Source organism: Pleurodeles waltl, chromosome 7, assembly GCF_031143425.1.
Source record: "Pleurodeles waltl isolate 20211129_DDA chromosome 7, aPleWal1.hap1.20221129, whole genome shotgun sequence".
Taxonomy (NCBI): Eukaryota; Metazoa; Chordata; class Amphibia; order Caudata; family Salamandridae; genus Pleurodeles; species Pleurodeles waltl.
The window spans coordinates 175,786,639-175,807,230 of record NC_090446.1 but is presented as its reverse complement, the minus strand read 5'-3'; the positions used below and the strand labels follow the sequence as shown (position 1 = coordinate 175,807,230).

Here is a 20,592-nt window from a genome sequence, read left to right as displayed (position 1 = left end):
ATTGTTTTTCGAATTGGCAAGCATACATGGAAGATGAACAAAAAATATGATTTGCGTAAATGAGTTGAATGAAAGAATCACAATTTCCCAACACATTTCAGAATGTTCTGGATCAGGACATTTCCTTGTCTTGGCTAACCAAAGGAGTGCCCACAGTTGTTACATTCAGATTTGAAAGAATTGCATCACTTGGTTGCTAAACCAGCCTGCCAAACCATTCTCCAGCCCAATATATAGGGCGATTCCCAGCTTCACTTGGGACTTACCTGAGATCCATACAGAAGCTGAGATCACTATGAAGCCTCGCAGTGCCACCTTCTTCCTCCTCCCTGTGCTGCTTGTTCTCTACTTGGGGGTGACCTCCATGTCCTGTCAAGGTAGGGCTACACAGATCTAGCTCATGGTACCAATTGTTTGCGAGCTACAGAACAGCCGCACACTGTATTCGGGAGATGACAGAATAAACCTCGCAAGCTGCCTTGTGTTCATGTGAAGGATTTCTTAGTCTCCTTACCTTTTACTCCTGATTGTTTGCAACACTTTGTTGATTCTCTGTATTAATGACCTATTGTTTAGAAGATTTAAATTGTTCATACCTTTTTTGTATTATATTAAGGGTCACTAGGATTATGTGCCAATATAGAACCAAATTGAGTGATAAAGCTGTCTAAAGTACGTAGGAAGAAAAGGTAAATTATATAACTTAATAATACATTCAGTGGCTGTGTTATTTCTCTATCTTGACATTTTAGCACACATTAATGCTGTCTGTGCAGCGCTTTCAGTGTATTAGTACCACCTACACTAATTAATAACGCCTGGATGCTGCAATAAGAAACTAAAAGGTGTCCAGTTACCCTTTGCAAAGGATCTGCCACTGTGCAGCACCACGTACGCGCGTTTCACGTGTAACATTTGGTCTGTTCGAACTATAAATATTTATTTGGTTCACATCTGCAAATTATGCCGCAGTTGGTGGTTTATGTGGCAAGTGCAGAAACCCACAAATATGCAGACTTGCATAATGCCTAGTTCCGGGGGCCCTGATTATGCTACAACATTGCAGCTTTGTTTCAAATGATTGCAGGATTACCATCCCAACTGCCAGTCGCAGAATCCTTCTTGTGCGTAACTTTAAATCAGACTCTTAATTCCTGTCAGCACATGTTACATACTCATTAATTAGGCCAACTTAACTTGCATAAATGCACATATTTCACAAGCAATTTATTGATTGCCCTAATCCATTAAATGACGGAGAGAAATTTTGAAACACATTTCTTTACAGCATCCCTGGCTCATAATTACCACAGTGGTGTGTTTATGTTTGCTAATACCTCATAATCAGAATGCATAAAGAGTAAATGAAAAATAGGTACACAGTTGCATACATTTTCCTCCTGGAACTTGCAAGGCTTTCTGCAGAGTGCCTTTGCCTTGTGTGAAGGCAAAATTCAGAGAAAATACATTTGGTTAAGTTACTAGCTACATTCGAAGTGACCAGAGACTGAGGATAGGATCATGTTAGACCTGACAGCCTTAGGGTGGTCACCCATAACATTTTGCCTGCCTCCCTCCACTTTTCGGATACTGTTTTTGCTGGTTTTAAGATTCTGCACCCTTCACCACTGCTAACCAGTGCTAAAGTGCATATGCTCTCTCCCTTTAAACATGATGACACTGGATCATACCCAATTGGATTATTTAATTTACTTATAAGTCCCTAGTAAAGTGCACTATATGTGCCCAGGGCCTGTTGATTAAATGCTACTAGTGGGCCTGCAGCACTGATTGTGCCACCCACTTAAGTAGCCATTTAACCCTGTCTCAGGCCTGTCATTGCAAGGCTTGTGTGTGCAGTTTCACTGCCAATTCGACTTGGCATTTAAAAATACTTGCCAAGCTTACAAACTCCCCTTTTTCTACATATAAGTCACCCCTAAAGTTGGCCCTAGGTAACACATAGGGCAGGGTGCTGTGTAGACAAAAGACAGAACATGTACCTGTGTATTTTACATGTCCTGATGGTGTAAAAGTCCTAAATTCGATTTGCACCACTGTGAGGCCTGCTGCTTTCATAGCCTAACATTAGGGCTACCCTCATATACTGTTTGTGTGGTAGCTGCTGATCTAAAAGGAGTATGAAGGTAATTTTTAGTGTGGCCAGAATGGTAATACAAAATCCTGCTGACTGGTGAAGTTGGATTTAATAGTATTATTTTAGAAATGCCACTTTTAGAAAGTGAACATCTCTCTTCACTTACAGCCTTCTGTGCCTTACAATCCACGTCTGGCTAGGTTCATTGACAGCTCCCTTGGGCATTCTCTCAGTCAAACCCCAAACACAGGATGCTCAGCCTCACTTGCATACATCTGCATTTCGAATGGGTGTGCCTGGGCTTGGAGGGTGGAGGGCCTGACACTTACATGTCGAAGGACAGTAGCCTGCCCTCACACAAAGGACTGTCACACCCCCTACTGGGACCCTGGCAGACAGGACTGAACTGAAAGGGGACCTTGTGCACTTCTAAGCCACTCTTTGAAGTCTCCCCCACTTCAAAGGCACATTTGGGTATTTAAACAGGGCCTCTGCCCCTACCGACTCAGACACTTCCTGGAGAAGAGAACCTGAACCAGAATCTGCAGCCTGCCAAGAAGAACTGCCTGGTTGCCCAAAGGTCTCACCTGACTGCTTTCTGTGAAGGACTGCTGCCTTGCTGTTGCCCTGCTGCCTTGCTGCTCTCTGGCTGTGCTGAGAAGTGCTCTCCAAGGGCTTGGATAGAGCTTGCGTCCTGTTCCCTGAAGTCTCAGGACCAAAAAGACTTCATTCCTGCAAGAAGAACTCCTTGTGCAGTGAAAATCGACACACAGCCTGCCAGAAACGACGCACAGCCTGCATCGCAGTGAAAAAAAGACTTCATTCCTGCAAGAAGGAACTCCTTGTGCAGTGAAAATTGACACACAGCCTGCCAGAACCGACGCACAGCCTGCATCGTGGTGAAAAATTCACCACACGCCGAACCAGAATGACACAGCCCGACTGCGCAATGAGAAGATCGACTCAGCACCAGCATAGTTCCAGGAAACCCACTGGATCGATGCACAGCCGAGAGCGAATGACGTAGCCCGACTTCCAGAGAGGAATCGACGCAGCACCTGCCGTGCAGTAGAAATTTCCACGCAACACCCACCTGATCGACGCAGCCCCTGTGACTTCGTCCTGTCAGTGCCGGAATTCAATGCATCATCCCCAGGGCGTCCGAAAACCTCGCAACCCGAAGAGGATCCAAGACCGAGCGCTGGAAATCGACGCAAAGCCTTCTCTGCGTGAAAAATAAATGATGCATCACTGTGTGCAGCCCGGGAAATCGACACACACCTCCCTGTTTTCCACGCATCTCCTCCTCTGCAGTTCTTTGCAGAAATTTTGAACGCAAGCCAGGTACTTTGTGCTTGCAAGAGGCATTTATTGCTCTTAAGAGACTAAAGACACTTTACATCATTTGTACAGTGACATCTCAACATATACTTATTGCATCTTAATCGTTTTTTACCTGCATTTCACTATATAAATATTATGGACCTCATTCCAACCGAGGTTGCCGGAAGCACCGCCAACAGGCTGGCTGTGCGGTCGCCCAGCCGGGTCCGGCGGTTTCCCGCCGGATTTCCCCCGGCTGGGAGAATCCTCCATGGCGGCGCTGCAAGCAGCGCTGCCATGGGGATTCCGACCCCCTTCCCGCCATCCTGTTCCTGGCAGTTTTTACCGCCAGGAACAGGATGGCGGGAACGGGTGTCGTGGGGCCCCTGGGGGCCCCTGCACTGCCCACGCCACTGGGCCCCACCATGATTTTCACTGTCTGCATGGCAACTGCACCCGTCGCACCCCTGCAACACCGCCAGCTCCATTCGGAGCCGGCTTCAATGTTGCAGGGCCTTTCCAGCTGGGACGGCGGGCGCTTCTTTGGCGGGTGTGCGCCGGCCCAGCGGGAAAGCCAGAATGGCCTCCGCGGTCTTTTGACCGCGGAGCAGCTAAATGGCGGTTTCCGCTTGGCGGGCAGCGCCCGCCGCCCGCCAAATTCAGAATGAGGCCCTATATATTTTTCTAAACACGGTGTGGTGTATTTTTGTGGTGTTCTACTGTGTTATTGCGTGATTATTGCACAAATACTTTACACATTGCCTTCTAAGTTAAGCCTGACTGCTCAGCGCCAAGCTATCACAGGGTGGGCACAGGATAATTTAGATTGTGTGTGCTCACCCTGACTAGAGTGAGGGTCCTTGCTTGGACAGGGGGTAACCTGACTGCCAACCAAAGACCCCATTTCTAACAGATCACAAGTTGAGACAGTGGTTTCTCCAAACACCATTTACCCCTGTTCATACTTTATGCGATCAGCACTAAGTAAGCCTTTTCAGCCAGGATCCTTAACTTTATGCTTGGAAAATGTACAGAAAAGCTGAGTACCGGAATCATCTTTAATCATTGTATTTCCATTTTGTCATACTACATTTGGCCATATTGCAGTCTAAAAAACGTGTTCAATGTATCTTTTAATGATTGTTAATTGCGTTTTGTTGTTCATGGCTTTCACATCTTCCTGTTCCATTCATGGATACCAATGTGTCATGTCCTCTCTGTTTCATTATTATTGAGATGCTTATCTTAAATAGCTCAGAGTAGTAGGTGCCATAAAACAAAAAATAAAGTTAAACACTGTTTTTGGAGAAAGTGCAGAGAGAACAGCAGCGGCTACTGCAAATCCCAAGGGGAGGGGCAGATGGTGGGAGGGGGATAATACTTTTTTTTTAAACGTACCTTGTCGCCACTGCCGCCCGTCATGTTGCTTCTCCTCTCTTTGGTGTCCCAGAAGTACCTGGGACACCAGCACAGGCTCCCCATGAAATCCTGGAACTGCTCAGTGCCAGTATTGGTCTGAGTGGCTTGTTCTGCCACTCAGAGACTGTGTGGGAGTCTGTGCAGTTTCTCCAACCCAGTGTAACACAGCCTGGTGGAAAAACCTAAGTGCACATGTGTCAAACTGTTTGAAACACCCATGCGCACTTAAGTACACAGATTCCACCCACCTCCCCTCCCCCTGACCCACCCCCACCCCTACCTTCTGATACTGGTTCAGCTGAGCCAGTAGCTGAAAAAAATAAAACAATAGCGAAATATCGTTTTATTTTTTCAGCTGCTGGCTTAGCCAGGGGGGCAATGCTCCACTGGCATTACGAAGGAGCTGCCCCTGGGGGAGAACCTGTTTACAGCTGAAACCAAAAAGCCTCTGAAAGAAGGTTCATGGTCTAAAATGCATTCTTCACAGCTGCTGCCGCAGTTACTGGCTGATACTGCACAGGCCTGTGATTCTTCTCCTGCAGATGCAGGGATGTGTAAGGGAAGTTAAATGAGGCCAAAGAGCACAAAAGATATTCGTATATGTAATTTATTTAGGATGATGTCATCTGGGTCAGTAGCTGCAGACATTATGGGGCTGATTCTGGCTATGGCGGGCACTTTTCTGCCATCAATTTTTTGGCAGTCAGACCACCACCTCTTTGGTGGTCCAACCACCTGATCAGGACTTTGCGGTGACACCGCCTCAGGTCCACTGCCGACATTACTGGTACTGCAGCCGCGGCAGCAGAGGTGGTCAATGGAGGCGGACCTGCAACATCAGCCACCAGGCTGATCAGGACCTGCCTTTCTGCCGGCCCTCTTCCTTCGAGGGTCCTGCTGGGTGAAGGTTGGCAGAAAGGCAGGGAAAGGGCCACAACAATGGCCCTAGGGCGATTATGCCCTCCACAAATGTGAGATGCAGCTCACTGAATGCCCCCCCCCCCAATGCTGGCTGGTTTGGTGCACGCACTGTGTCACTTCCTGGGAACACAGTGTACCCGACTGGCTGGCAGTAGCGCAGCATGGCTGGCATTGGCTTCAGTCTCCTATTAGAGCTGAAGCATGTCACCGCTATGACTGCAGCACCGACACACAGGTACCCACAAACTCAGAATTTGGTGTATGGTACTGCGTCGGCTTGGTGACTTGTTCCCGACCACTGCCTCCATGGGCTGGTGTAGTTCCTGCAGAATCAGCTTCTTTGTTTTTATGCACCCTGAATATTGACACCAGAAAATCGATGAGAAAAATATTGAGGCAAAACGTCGAAAATAAAATATAGATTTTCCATACCTAACACCACATAGTTGCATTTTGGTGATATATATCTTCAAAGTACACAGATGTGGAGTTTGGAATACTAAATCTATACTTCCCTGTATACACTTACCTGTTGATCTTTTATCCTTCGATATTCTGTCCTCAATATTCTGTACCACAGTATTTTGGTGGGCGATACCCATTTTGGCTGATCCGAGTCCCATGGCATGTATTGTGATTTCCTAAGATGTCACCAGCCGAAGGTCATGTGAAGTAATTTCTAATGAGGTCGTCAATGTGCTAATTAGTGGCTTTGTAGCTTTTACCTTAAACACAGATAGGCCTCTTCATATTTACATGCCCAAGTGCAGCCTCATAATATGCTCCTATTTCGAGGGCGAATTACGTCCACCTTCCTGGGTTAATGGGCTACTGAAGCGAGGGACACACATTTGAACAGCCGTTTCCAAATCCCACTTTAGAAGTGCAACACTGAACGCTGTCTTTCAGTGGGAGATTCTGTTAGAAGTCATGCCAGATTTTCAAGAAATCCTCTGGTAATTTAAATAATTTCCATTCCTTTAATGAATATGTAGCTTTTGTTCATCCCCGGCAAATCAGACACAGCTATTTAGGTAATTGTGATAAATTGTCAGTGCTGTCTTTTATCTCTTGGTTTTGAAATGTCATAAATTAGAAATGTAGTCGAGGAAGAGTCATGTGACTTGAAGGAGTCTAAAGAGCCATAAAACGCAGAATATCCAATAAGACTCTTGAGGCCAAGTCTACCGAGAGTCACATGACTGAAAGTACCCTGTAGAAACACAGAACAGGGACGTGACTAATATGTCACAGGCCCAAGGTACAGGGCAGAGGAGGACCCGTGGTCCGAGCCACGGTGAGAGTGCTTTAGGAGTCATTTGATCTGAGAAGGCATAGGAATATAGAGGACCACAAGTAATAGCAATTTCGAAAAATAGGCTTAAGAGACATAAAACATGGACTAGAGCTGAACTGTCAAAGTACAGTATTGTTCCCATGAATGTCAAGGACAGAAAAGATTTGGGACTCACAGATGAGGCCTGTGCGAGTGATAACACACAGGAGAAATGCCCTGGACACTCATGGTGAAAGAGCATTGAGACTTACAGGAAAGGTCTAGAAATGCTTCTGCAGAAGGAGTGGCGCTCAGGACTCGCAGGGCATTCAGGAGTCACAGAAGGACAGGATATCCAAGGATGCTCCAACTAATAGCAATGAAGCTTGAGGAGCCATATAACCAAGGAGTAGTCTTGGGGATCACAGCAGTGTTCAGTGAGAATCACAGGGCGGGGAGAGATTCTAAGGCACCACTGGACAGGCACTTCAGCACAAAAAGTCACAGAAGACAAGTGGCCACAGGAGCCACAAAACGAAAGTAGATTCCAAGGGGTCAGAACCAGTAGGAGCCCAGGGTAGGAGAAAGACTTGCTATAAATTTCAGGTTGCACTGTGACACATTTATTCTCTTTTGTGCAGGAACGTGCCCACCTAATGACGCACCTCCAGATGAAGTAACCACCTGCGATATAAGGTGTAATAATTGCAAAGAAAACGAAATGTGCTGCCCATACGGATGCTCTCGAATTTGTAGGCAAGTTTATGAAGGTATGTGTCTCATTACATTACGTCACACTCTAATTGCTGCAGCAACCACCATTTTTGGGGTAAACTTGTGACCAGCGAAAACTCTCGAAAAATATCGCAGCTAATGACTGAATCAACTTACTGGTAGTTAACATGCATTTTTAGTGCCTTCATCAGCCAGGGTCAGGAGGATAACAGAGTTCAGATCCAGAACATTAAAATGTGGACTAAAGGTGAAGCACAGAGTTCAGGATACTGGCCGTTAATGAGGCCCCGAGAAAAGGTACAACACTGGAGGTCTGCAGGGGTGGCTCCTCCATGAGGGGGGAGGAGCATCATTCCTCCGCCAGCATCGACAGCTGCAAAACCTTTACCAAACAACAATAATACACTGTGTTCATTATTGTTGTTTGGTAAAAGGGCGGGGCCACAGGTGTGACAAACAGTGAGGGGACTGGCCAATCACACATGCGCTGTAGGCTCTCTGTGTTGCTGGGCTGGAGAGAGTCTGCACGGGAGCGCCCTGGTTGGACACTTCCAGCTGCGCCCTGGAGGGCACTCCCAGCCAATCCTGACACTACTTTGAGAAGCGTTAGGATTGGCAGCAGGGCAGGCTGGGAGCCTGTGCCTGCAGTCGACGAGGGTCAGAGGAGTGGTGCATGGCGGAGGAGGTGTTTTTTTTTTTTTAAGTCTTAATTTTATTTTAATTCTCCCCGCGCCCTGCCCCTTCACCGTGCCGCGAGCCGCTCCTGAAGGTCTGTCTTGTTGACTTTTAGATTTAGGTTTAAGTTCTAAAAAAAAAGGATGGTGGTGGAATGCAAGAGACCACGATTAGGGAACACTGCTCAGAACAGTGGCCATTTCAGCACCAGTAGCACACAAAAGAATGTGAACCTAACAGCTTTGATCTACCAGACTTCTCCTGATCTTCAGGCATTTCTTTTCAGAACTTTGTGCCCAGTTATTGACCATTCCTCAACTCTCATATTAGGCCTTATGGGATTGGCTTCAGGAATGCTGGTTGCTGCATTCGTATGTCAAAGCCTTTTAGAAATACAATAATTGACAAAGTCGATAGTTGTGCATTTGTGTAGAGTGTGCACATAGAAAAATACATTGAGCACACTTTAACCAAGATCACATCTTTATCACAAATAGATAAAATGTCATTTCAAACACATAGCAACACCCCTGCACACACCCATGCACCCATGCCAACTAAAATCTTGTATCAGAATTTTATGGTCAGAAATATCGTCAGACATAAATATTGAGTCCCAAGAATCCCCTACAATAATATTGTCTAAGCGAGTGAACGTTTTCTTTTGTCGACTGTAATGGGCAGTATTTTTGCAAACTTTATTTATAATACAAAATTTACAGACACCGCTACACACAAACCTCAAAACATATTCTATCTTACATAGACTTACAGGCAGTCAGACCATCAGGCAAGTAATCACCCTAGACAACAGATTAACAAACACACTGAGAACCTACATACATGGACACATTTAGGCCCTCATTACAACCTCAGCAGTCTTTCCTAAAGACCGCCGAGGCTGCGGGTGCCAGAATACCACCATTGCTGGTGGTATGTCTGGCTCCCTATTTCGACTTTTCTGCTGGGCCAGCGGAAAAGTCACATCAACATTGCTGCCGGCTCGTAATAGAGCTGGCGGCAATGCTGAAGTGCAAAGGGGTGCAGTAGCAGCCGTCGCGCATTTCACTGCCCAAAATTCGGGCAGTGAAATGCGCGATGGGGTTATGCCTGGGGCCCTCTGCACTGCCCATGCACATGCCGGTCCCGGCGGTGTTACCCCGGCGGAACTGCCACGGTCAAAGTCAAAATAAGGTGACTAGTACCGCCAACCTGTTGGCGGTTCTAATGCCACTATAGCCCTGGCGGTCACCGACCGCAAGGGTTATAATGAGGGCCTTAGTCCGGAGTATTATACATGCAATCAGGTAGCACAGGCAGGCTTATGTATATGGCAAGGATTAAGGACAGAAAGATAGAGGCACATGTGGGCTGATGAATTTATCTTTAAGCCTTTTAGAATATTCCGGGCCGGCTTCCAAGCAGGGTCGTCTTAAGGATTTTTGGGACCCTGGGCAAGGCATATTTGGCATCCCCTGTCAGAAAAACTTAAATTTTTAGTACCTATTGTCTGCTAAAGCATGCAAGCCTGAGTAATGCCAAACGTACAGAAAAGGTCACTCAAGAACAGTTGAAATGTGCCTTATCCGTATAAGGATAAAAATGATTTCTGTTCATTCCGCTAACAAGTTGTAACTAATAAAAAGTATTTATTTTAAAAAATGACATATGTATTGTTTTGGCCTAGAGGCCATAAGATGACCTTCACAAAGGGGGACAGATTTAGAGGTAGGGAAAGAGGAAAGAGGCTTCATAAAGAAATAGAGGTGAGGCTGAGGGGCCCCTTGGAAGGTGGCAGCCCTGCCCACTCTGCTCATGCCTTAAGAGCTCTTTGTTGCCAAGCAGCTGAGGAAGCGGAGGCCTCAACTCTGCCAGATTTCTAGAGGGAAGGCTGATATATTTTTAAAGGTTTCTGGTGAGGACATTTTGGGGGTCATTCTTACATTGGCGGGCGGCGGTCGCCGCCCGCCAAGCGGGAACCGCCAGAAGACCGTACCACGGTCAAAAGACCGCGGCGGTCATTCTGACTTTCCCGCTGGGCTGGCGGGCGACCGCCAAAAGGCCGCCCGCCAGCCCAGCGGGAAAGCACCAGCAACGATGAAGCCGGCTCCGAATGGAGCTGGCGGAGTTGCTGGTGTGCGACGGGTGCAGTGGCACCCGTCGCGATTTTCAGTGTCTGCTAGGCAGACACTGAAAATCAATGTGGGGCCCTGTTAGGGGGCCCCTGCAGTGCCCATGCCATTGGCATGGGCACTGCAGGGGCTCCCAGGGGCCTCACGACACCCGTTACCACCATCCTGTTCCTGGCAGTGAAAACCGGCAGGAACAGGATGGCGGTAAGGGGGTCGGAATCCCCATGGCGGCACTGCTTGCAGCGCCGCCGTGGAGGATTCCCTGGGGCAGCGGGAAACCGGCGGGAAACCGCCGGCTTCCCTTTTCTGACCGCGGCTGCGTTGAAACGCCCGGAGCAGCAGTGTTGCCTTGCGATATCACTCCACCCGATTATGTGTCCCAGTGTTCCAAAACCCAAGAATAATTGGTATGGGAACACTTGGCCCTATTTTACCAGGCAGAAATTGAAATCGGAGCTTCAGAGCACGTGATGAGGGCACTAGCACATGCCAGCCCCTTCCCACTGCGTAGGGGGGCATACATTGCTCCCCTTCCAGTTGCCAGCCTTTCCAGATTCTGGACACTGTCTTGACCCCAGAGCCCACAGACTGCATTGATACCTTTTTCCCATTTACTCTTGCTAATAATATAAAGAAATGGTGTCTTCACAGACATTATTTGGTTCAGGCAGTGATTTGTCTAGGGGTAACAAAGTCCCTTGTTTCTGTTATCTTTTGCACATCCTATTACACCATTTTTGGCACGGACCCTGTGCTTCAGTTTTAATATTAAAACACTGACAATGGCAGTTAATGCAAATATGTGAAATAAATATTACTTCACATTTGTTTTTTTGTCTTTAATGGGACACCAAAATGAAAAGAACAGGAAAACACAAACATGCCAAATTACCAACATCATAACAATAAACAGTGTTTTTTCAATCTTTCATCCAAGTACATTGTTGACAAGTATTTCATGTAATGTGTGAGACCTTCAATTAGTTCTAACTTTTTATTCCATAGAACCTTGGGACTAGTAGTTTTGGACTTTTACAATTATGGGTTTAGAAATCCCAATATGCAAAATATCAGTTGTCAAGCGACCCAAGACTGGCTGAAAATATCCATACTGTAAACCCCACAGTGCCTCGATGCTCCTCTATGCACATCATCTTGTACCCTCCAGTCCACAAGCTTGTACGATTATTGTCCTGTATGTATATTGTAATTCACATAAATGGATGCATATATGTATGTTGGTTTGTTTGCTTGTTTTCATGCTGAATGTAATCATGGTACCAGTATGTTATTTGCCTTTACTTGCATCCAATATTCAAAAGTCAACCTATTGACTTTGTCAATATTAATTTCTTGTTGTGTACTTTCAGTGCTTGACGGTTTATCTACCATTTAACCTCCCCCACTCACAAAGAGTACACCATGAAGCAGACAACGATCATCCCTATTGTCTCTATCTTGACCGGACCCACTCAAAACCCCAACCCAATTTTGCCCTAATGGACACATTAGCTGACGTTTTCTTCTGCAACAAGTTGGTGGAAAATGTTAGCACATTTTTCCAAAGAATCAGGGAAAACAGAACTGTTAAGAACTCGGTATTGCAGGGCCAGTGTTGTTATTCCCCATGAAGGGGGCATAACTTGGAGGAGCTTGAATTTGGGGCAAGAATAGCCACCAGAAGCAAAGGTTCTTACACCTAGTACACCATTTCCAAATTCTGAACTTCTGATAAGGTTGAGCATAATATCCCACAAACCCTCTTAAGTATCTTGAAAAGCTGATCTTTTTTTTATTACTATTTTTGCTTTGTATTTATTGATTTTGACACTTCTTAATATGTTTCTTTTACTTTGCAGGTTAAGCGTAAATTACCTCTACTTGCCCTGTGACCTCCGGCTTGTTCAAGTTATTTTCCTCAACATCTTCCTGGTGTAGTGTCACCATTTCATTTATTCTTCACATTCAACTTCATTGATGGACTCCATCAGCTGGTTACTTCTGCTGTTCAAAGGAGGATGTCTTTGGCTGGGTTTTCATTCATCCTTAATCTGTGCTGGTGTCACCTGTACTAAGAGATTAGGTTGTTGCCTCTAATACCCACAACTGTGTCATCTTATTGTTTATCATCATCTTCTATTGCTTCCGATGCAACTAGTAATAAAGGAATTTGCATATTATATTTGCTTCTTTGTCTTAATACAATCTTGGATTTCCTCTTCACAAAGCTGGTGAAATCCCCATTTTATTGGAGAATTTGGAGGAGAAAAAGTCTAGACCCACAAGCAATAGGCTCATTTATCATTACGGGCAATCTTAAATAATCTAAATACTCTGGCCACATCAAGCCTGGGAAAAAGACAGTGAGAGAGTAAAAGGTATTTCATTATGCTAGTCATCATGCGGTGAATTACTGCTGATATATGAGCTGACTGTAGTCTACAGACTAGCTGGACAGGGAATGGGAGCTAATGGTTCTCTTGGGATACAAGCCAGTTCACAGGAAAGCAGTGACTATACACACTAGGTGATGTAGTGCAGCTAATTAAGTTGAAAAATGCAGGAGCTGCCCCCAAGATGGTCAAGTTTCTTTTCAACGATGCAAGAGAAAGGAAGGAGCCCCCATCAGGGCACCAGAGCTCAATGGATGGCAGGTTAAAACAATAGCAAAATAATTTGACTTCAAGTTTTGGTGGTGTATGCTTTATACACCAACCCTCCACATAATCAGTGTGCAGGAATAAGAGACAAAGATGACAAATTAGCTAGTTCCCACATCTCTGTCAGGTTATCAGGTAGTATGTGTCTACCAGGGGCTCAGCCAATTGGGAGGTAAAAACTTGAGTTCCTCCTTTTAACTACCTCTAAACTCCACTGGCTGAGACTAGCAAAGGCTCAAGCAATGGAGCATAAGGGGATAGATCCCGACACATCAAGTACCCTCCTACAGACATGTTTTCTTTATTGATAAAGCCAAGCAGATGTTTAGCCAAGGGAAGAGGAGATGTGTACCTGGGCTGAAAGGGATAGGAAGATGTAATTTCTCTTCTCTGCACCTTCTTCTATTCCTATCATTCACCACCCTTCACAAGTAATTCCACTAGCCACGTTGTGGCTTGCTGACATGCAGAACGAAAAGTTCTGCTTATTAGTACTAGCCTTGAGACTGGGACTAACAGTGCTGCTGGCTACAGCATACTAGAAAATGTGATGGGCAAATATTTTTCCAGCTATCTGGAAGATCATGGAAAAAAAGCGGTACTGGACATGGTGGTCTGCTGACCTCAGCAGGCCACCATCCCTGTGATTGCTGCAATTCCAAATGAGTCACAAACTGCAACCTACCTCATTAATATTCATAAGGTAATTTGATTTGTGACACAATAGGAATCGAAATTCAAGAATTTTGTTCATGTAGCCAAATGTGTATTCTTCGAATGCTAGGTTTCAAATTGTAATTTCCTGTTAGAGACTCTCCTGGCTGGCTAGTAGGCGCTGAGTGGCCCACTGCATCTGACTTCCTTGAATAAACACTAAGGGCCTGATTACGAAATTGGTGAAGGGGACTACTCCATCACGAACATGACAACTATTCCTCCACCTGTATTAGAAGTTCAATAATATCCTATGGACCTTCCAATAAGGCGGCAGGATATCTGACATTTGTGACAGAATAATCCCCTCTGCCAAGGTTTTAATCAGGCCCTAAGTTCCAGATCCTCCACCGGGTGTCTGCTGCATTTCTTCATAGAGGTTGCCACACCTTTATTTGCCACGAATTTCAGGAGGCTGCTAGAAACTCAGTGTGCTGCTGTCATCGAGCCTGCACAGTCTGTCATTGTGAAAGGTGAGTAAACTGAAGATTGTAGACACTTAGGCCCACATTTATAGGGGTTTGGTGTAGGGCAGTGCAGCGAGTGTCCTTGTCGCACTGATGTAGGAAGCGCACCTGGTGTGTGGTGAGTACCTATGGTATTATCATCTTATACCAGGTCCAGGTATCTCCAATTAGTGAGGGAGTCAGTGTCTAGAAGACTGGCTCTGTAGCGGTAGCTGTGGATGAGCAGCCAAGGATTATCTAGGAGACATGCAAAGCTCAAGCAATACCACTTATAGTCCCACAGGACTTACACACATGCTAGAACTACACAGTGTTACAAAAATAACTTTATTTTAATGACACTATAACTAAAATACTATATAGGCAAATACTTTATTAGTAGGTGAGTAAACACACTATTATATGCACCTTAGTTGTCAGGATTGAGCATAGAAAGCAATAAAAACAATGCATTAGCAGTAGACAATAGTGACCCTAGGGGGAGCCAAAACCATATACTAAAACAATGGAATGCAAATGAGGGACCCCACCCCAGGTAAATGAAATCTGTAAAGGGGAGCTGGAGGAACTAGGAACCCCTAAAGGTAAGTACCAGAGTGACCCCCTCTGATCAGGAGAGAAGAGGAAAGTACCTTGTTTTTCCCTAACCCACAGAGAAAATTTGGAAAAGGACTGTGCAAGACCCAAGCAAGACTGCAAGAAAGAGAAGATGGATCCAGATAGAAGAGGCCCAGCAAATAAAGGTGACCAAGTCCAGTTCCAGTTGGAGTGTCCGGCTGGGGCAGGAGCCACTACCCACCCTTCTGGACTTGCAGGACCAGGTTGACGGTGATGACCAGGAGTTGGCGATGCAGCACTGGGGCAGAGGAGGAGTTCCAGAAGGGATGCATTCAATGTCCCACATTGAAAGAAGAGTTGCAGCCCATCCTTGGTGTAGAAAAACTACCAACAAGCTTTGGCAAAGGCAAAACTTGCAGAAGAAGATTTGCAGAGCTGCCGTGGACCAGGATGGTCCAAGGGGACTCTACCCATGGAGGAGAGTACCAGGCATCCCCCAGCAGTCAGAAGAGCAAGAAGACATGGATGCAGCCCCACAGGCAGCTCACAGGCAGCTGGCACAGGAGTCGTAGTGAGGCCCACTCAGCACACATGGAAAGGAAACCCATGTCACTGAAGTAGCAGGCAGTAGACCGCACATTGCAGGGAAGGGTGCTGGAGAGTGAGGCTACACAGAGCCTGAAGATTCCTCAGAAGAAGGGCCAACAATCCTTGGTAGCTGCAAGAGTCGCCGTGCACAGGGGTTCTATCCTGCACGGAGAGGCAAAGAATCACCATCTCATCCAGCAAGTTGGATAACTGGTAGAGGGGCCCAAGGGGACCAGTCAGGACTACCACCTGTGTTGCAGGATCTACGCAGAGTTGTAGGAGAAAGGACCCACGCAGCTGGTCGTCATTGCAGCTGGTGCCTGCAGATGCAGGAGTGTGACTTCTTTACTCCAAGGGAGATTCTTTCTTGCTTCTTGATGCAGACTGAAGGCTTGCCACCCTCAGAGGATGCACAGCTGGGGAAATGTTGCAGTTGCTGGAAGGAGCGCGGAGAACAATTTTGCATGGCAAAGTCATCACTGGAGCTGCAGATTGTAGGTTCCTGTGAAGTCCAGTTGTGATTCCAGTGGCCAGAAGTCATAGTAAACATTGCAGAGGAGTCCCGCTGGAATCTTGCACATCAAATCTGAGGACCCACCCAAGAGGGAGACCCTAAATAGCCCTGGAAGGGGGAGTGGTCACCTAACTAGATGATCACCTATTAGGAGAGGAGGGGGCTGCCTGACCTGGCCACTCAGATGTTCCCAGAGGCCTGTGCCCACCTTGGATTAAAGATGGCAGAATCAAGTGGCCATCTGGAGGAGCTCTGGGCACCACCTCTGAGGTGGTGTTGGACAGGGGAGTGGTCACTCCCCTTTCCATTGTCCAGTTTCGTGCCAGAGCAGGGAGTGGAGGTCCCTGAACCATAGCAGACTGGTTTACGCAAGGAGGGCACCAAATGTGCTCTTCAAAGCATACAAGTGGCTTGGGGAGGCTACCCCTCCTAAGCCATGTAACACCTATTTCCAAAGGGAGAGGTTGCTACGCCATCTCTCTCAGTGGAAATTCTTTGTTCTGCCTTCTTGGGCTTGAGCTGTTCAAGCAGCAGGAGGGCAGAAATTCATTTGTTTAAGGGGTGGCAGCAGCATGGGCTGCCCAGAAAATCCCAGAAAGCTGGTAGGAGCAATGCTGGCAGCCTATAAGGAGCCCACAGAGTGCATAAAATCATACAGCCAATTTTGGCAACAGTATTGGGGTATGATTCTGACATGTTTGATACCAAACATGCCCAGCTTCGGAGTTACCATTGTATAGCTGGATATAGGTAGTGACCTATGTCCAGTACACACGTGAAATGGCCTCCCCGCACTCACAAAGTCCAGCAAAATGGAGCAGGAGTTCATGGGGGCAGCTCTGCTCATCCAGGGGTGCCCTCACACACAGGTACCTGCACCCTGCTCTCTGGGCTAGGAGGGCCTACCAAGGGGGTGACTTAAAGTGACCTGGTGCAGTGACCTGAAGTAAAAGGATGCATGCACCTTTTCAGGCAGGTTGCAATGGCAGGTCTACAGACACATTTTGCATGGGCTCTTATGGGTGGCATAATACATGCTGCAGAAAAAAATGAGGAGAAAAACAAATATTTCTCCTTGTTACACCTCACTTCAGAAGACTTAAGGTTTTGGTACATCTCCAGGGTTACAGGCTCTAGTAAGACTGAAGATGTGTCAAAATCCATGGGTGTTGCATGGGAAAACCCACCGCAACGCCCATTGAATTCCTCCCTGGTGCAGAGTAAGGCAACACAGTGACTTGCACTGCCTTGCTTCACTTCATACCTTTGAGGCCATTTAAAAGCCACGCAAAGTGGTATTGTTAAGAGGTTTGCGCCGATCCTGCATCACAAAAAGTAACGCAACAGTGTTCAGGCCTCTCATAAATATGCCCCTCAGCAAGAAAGTATTAAGCACATCAGGTAACATAGATAGTGCATCTGTTTTCAGCTTCAGTACAGCCGCAAGTGCCTACTTCATGCCAAACATTCCAGAATTGCTTCTTAATAGTCAAAGTTTCAATGCGAGGAGGTACGACAGTCATCACTGACACAAGCTTTTCTCCACAGGTGCTGTGCAATCTTTATTGCTCTCCTTTCCCTCCCAGGGTGGGTCAATTGACCATTGATGGCTTTCAGAGCAGTGTTTCTTGCTAATCTTATGATTTTTCCCAACATCATGCAGTCAATCCGCCACCTCCAATTATTTTTAGAATGAATTGGAGATCCACCTGTTAGCTTAGCTGGACTGAGTGATTTGATGCCTATGAAGCTTATTTGAGGGTAGTTGGTGCTGTGAGATTTAGACAAGAGCGAAAAATGTGTTTGCTACTCGCTTCATTAAGCTTCAAAGGAAGGGCAATGTTGAAGCATTTCACAGAAATAGTGCTGAATACTGAGTAAGCACTCCATTGGTAGCAAGAGGGAGTTCCAAAGTTGCAGGGTAATTTTGATGTAACATTCGGCTTGGTTGTGTAAGGCTTAAGTTATTTAGGAGAACACCTAGATTTGGAGAAAGAGTAGACACGTACATCACAGCACTGTAGTGTCTGGTTGCAGAAAGCCCTTTTGGTGGAAAAACAGTGACCAGTTGGTCACAGATCAGTTTAGTAGTCATTGTTGCAACAAGAGCATGTTATAAAAACTTGTCCATGGGAAACTCATATTTAGATTAAACTATTCACTATACAAAAAGCATGGAGACATCTCAAATATCAGCTAGACAACTCGATGACACACTCTCAGTGGAGATGTGTGTTGTTCAAACAAGGAATGGAAAATTTTCTAAAGAATTATCTGACATGAACAGGCCATTTTTCAGACAGAGAAATTGTAAGGCTCCGCTAGAAATGTTTTATGTATACTGTGTAATAAGCTGAACACTATGCGAAGGTGTACCTATGGATGAAATATGAAATATGGTATGAACAGAATAACAAATTTGTATGAGAAGGATGCCTCCTCATTTGAGGTCGACATGATACAGAGTGATTTACATGACATTGTTCCAGTTGTAAGTGGTGACAATATTAGAATAGAAGCACTAATGGAGTGTGTCAGTCCATAAGTTAATACTAAGGTACTTCATTTGTTGTGGGTTTCGGAGCTAGAGTTATAATAATCACCACAGAGTTATTTGTAAATGTCTGGGAAAACAGAAAACTTCATCCCCACATAGGGAATCAGTTTCAAATGATGGGAAAATGTGTTTTTCAGGGTTCCTTTAGAGTTCTAGGGGAGACACATTCAAGGTAAGTTAGATGTTGCCGATAAAGGGCTGAACATTGTAGGATTGTTTCATCAAGACTTTTTTGATATGGTACTGAGCCTGGCAGCACAGCAGCAAGTGCTGGTCATTTCGGGGGGAAGAGCTGGCCGAAGAAACTTTTAAGTATCACAAAAAATCTGCACAGATCTTTGTGAATGATAAACAGTTTCAAAAACAGGACCAGGACAAAGAAGATTGCTGATAAGCTCATAGTCATGTATTACGCTGTACATTGCAATAGTTACCACTGCCCATTATATATCTATTCTGGTATGAGGACCAAGTCCTTAGCTAAGTGGTACCTTAAAATTCCATTTGAATAAACATTATACTGTTTAACCTCTAAAAATAAATTAAATTGGCAAGTAGATTTTTCAGTGAATCACCTTGTTCCCGCATTGTCCACTGCTTGGTTAGCCTCAAACTATTGCCCTTCGTGTATCATGGGATTTTAAACTTCAAATTAACAGCAAGAATGCTAGATGGCCTATATTGACCCCACCCATCATCTTCTGTTCCAAATTGTGAAGATAATCTTGTTACTTTCTTGGTTGCAGTGTCTCCAAGTAAGTCTCCCATTTAGTATATCTCTCTCCACTGGATGCATCACATCTGGTAGTCAAACTTTCAGTTATTTCAGATCATTATAATAAATCTTTGCACCACTCTGATATCATGGGAGCAACAGGAGACTTCTCCACCATTGTTATGCAGCTATTCACCAATATCAAAGCCAGAGGCCAATGTTTATTTTTTATTTTTGAGCAGGCGCGGATATCTGACAACCCAGGAAGTGGGTTCTTAGGGATGAGAGCACCAGTCACTGCTGTTAAACAACTCAGTGCTTCCCACAAAAGTTCAGTAATTATGGAGCGTTGCCATACTAACTGATAGACAACTGCAGCTGTTAAATTCATATGATGTTTGAAGTTAAACTGTGTCTCTCAGTCTGGCATTTTTTGAGATTCACTACACAGAGCCCAGTCTTTTCTACTGTTGGGCCTAACCCACTCTGCAGGGTCACCCCCAAACTATTTGCATCCACCCCTCCTGTTTTCTGAACCATTTTGTGTTGGCCCTTGGGACTCTGTGCCATTTACCACTGCTAACCAATGTTAAAGTGCTTGTGGTCCCACCATTAAAGATGGTTAGATTGATTTACACCCAACTGGCACTTTTAATTTACTTCTAAGTCTATAGTGAAGTGGTCCTACAGATACCCAGGGACTTTCAATCCACTGCTACTAGTGGGCCTGCATCACTAATTATTCCACCCTCTTAAGTAGCCTTTTTAAACATGTCTCAGGTCTTCCATTGCAGCCTGTGTGTACAATTTTAAACTGCCACTTTGGCCTGGCAAAATACACCTTTTGCCAGGCCTGAACCTCCCTTTTAATATGTGTAAGGTCCAGAGGGCATTGTTCAACATACTTAAAACATCGAAGTTATACTTTTAGGTTTTACATGTCCTGGCAATGAAAATCTCTCAAATGTGTTTTTCACATCCGACAGACCTAAATCTGCCCCAGGATAACACTTGGACACTTTATTACATTTAATAAGTAATACCCTTTAGTTAAGAACAGATAGGAAAGTCATGTTTGGTACCTGATGAATTGTAATTTAAACCCTATCTAATGGTAAAGTCGGACTTTAAGTCACTATTCTGAAATTGCCACTTTTGGAAAGTTGACATTTTTCTCTCCTAACCAATGGGGACCTGAAGCCTCTTCCTGGGTTACAAGGTTAGATTTAGTTGGCGCTTA

The 20,592-nt window shown here is 45.4% G+C and overlaps 1 long non-coding RNA gene across 1 annotated transcript; it reads left to right on the top strand.

The window, feature by feature from the left end:
• Positions 1-257: 257 nt before the first annotated feature.
• On the top strand, positions 258-12,759 carry LOC138247219 (uncharacterized). Its single transcript, XR_011194371.1, has 3 exons — positions 258-377; positions 7,679-7,807; positions 12,439-12,759. It is a non-coding gene; the product is annotated as an uncharacterized lncRNA (long non-coding RNA).
• The last annotated feature ends 7,833 nt before the right edge of the window (positions 12,760-20,592 follow it).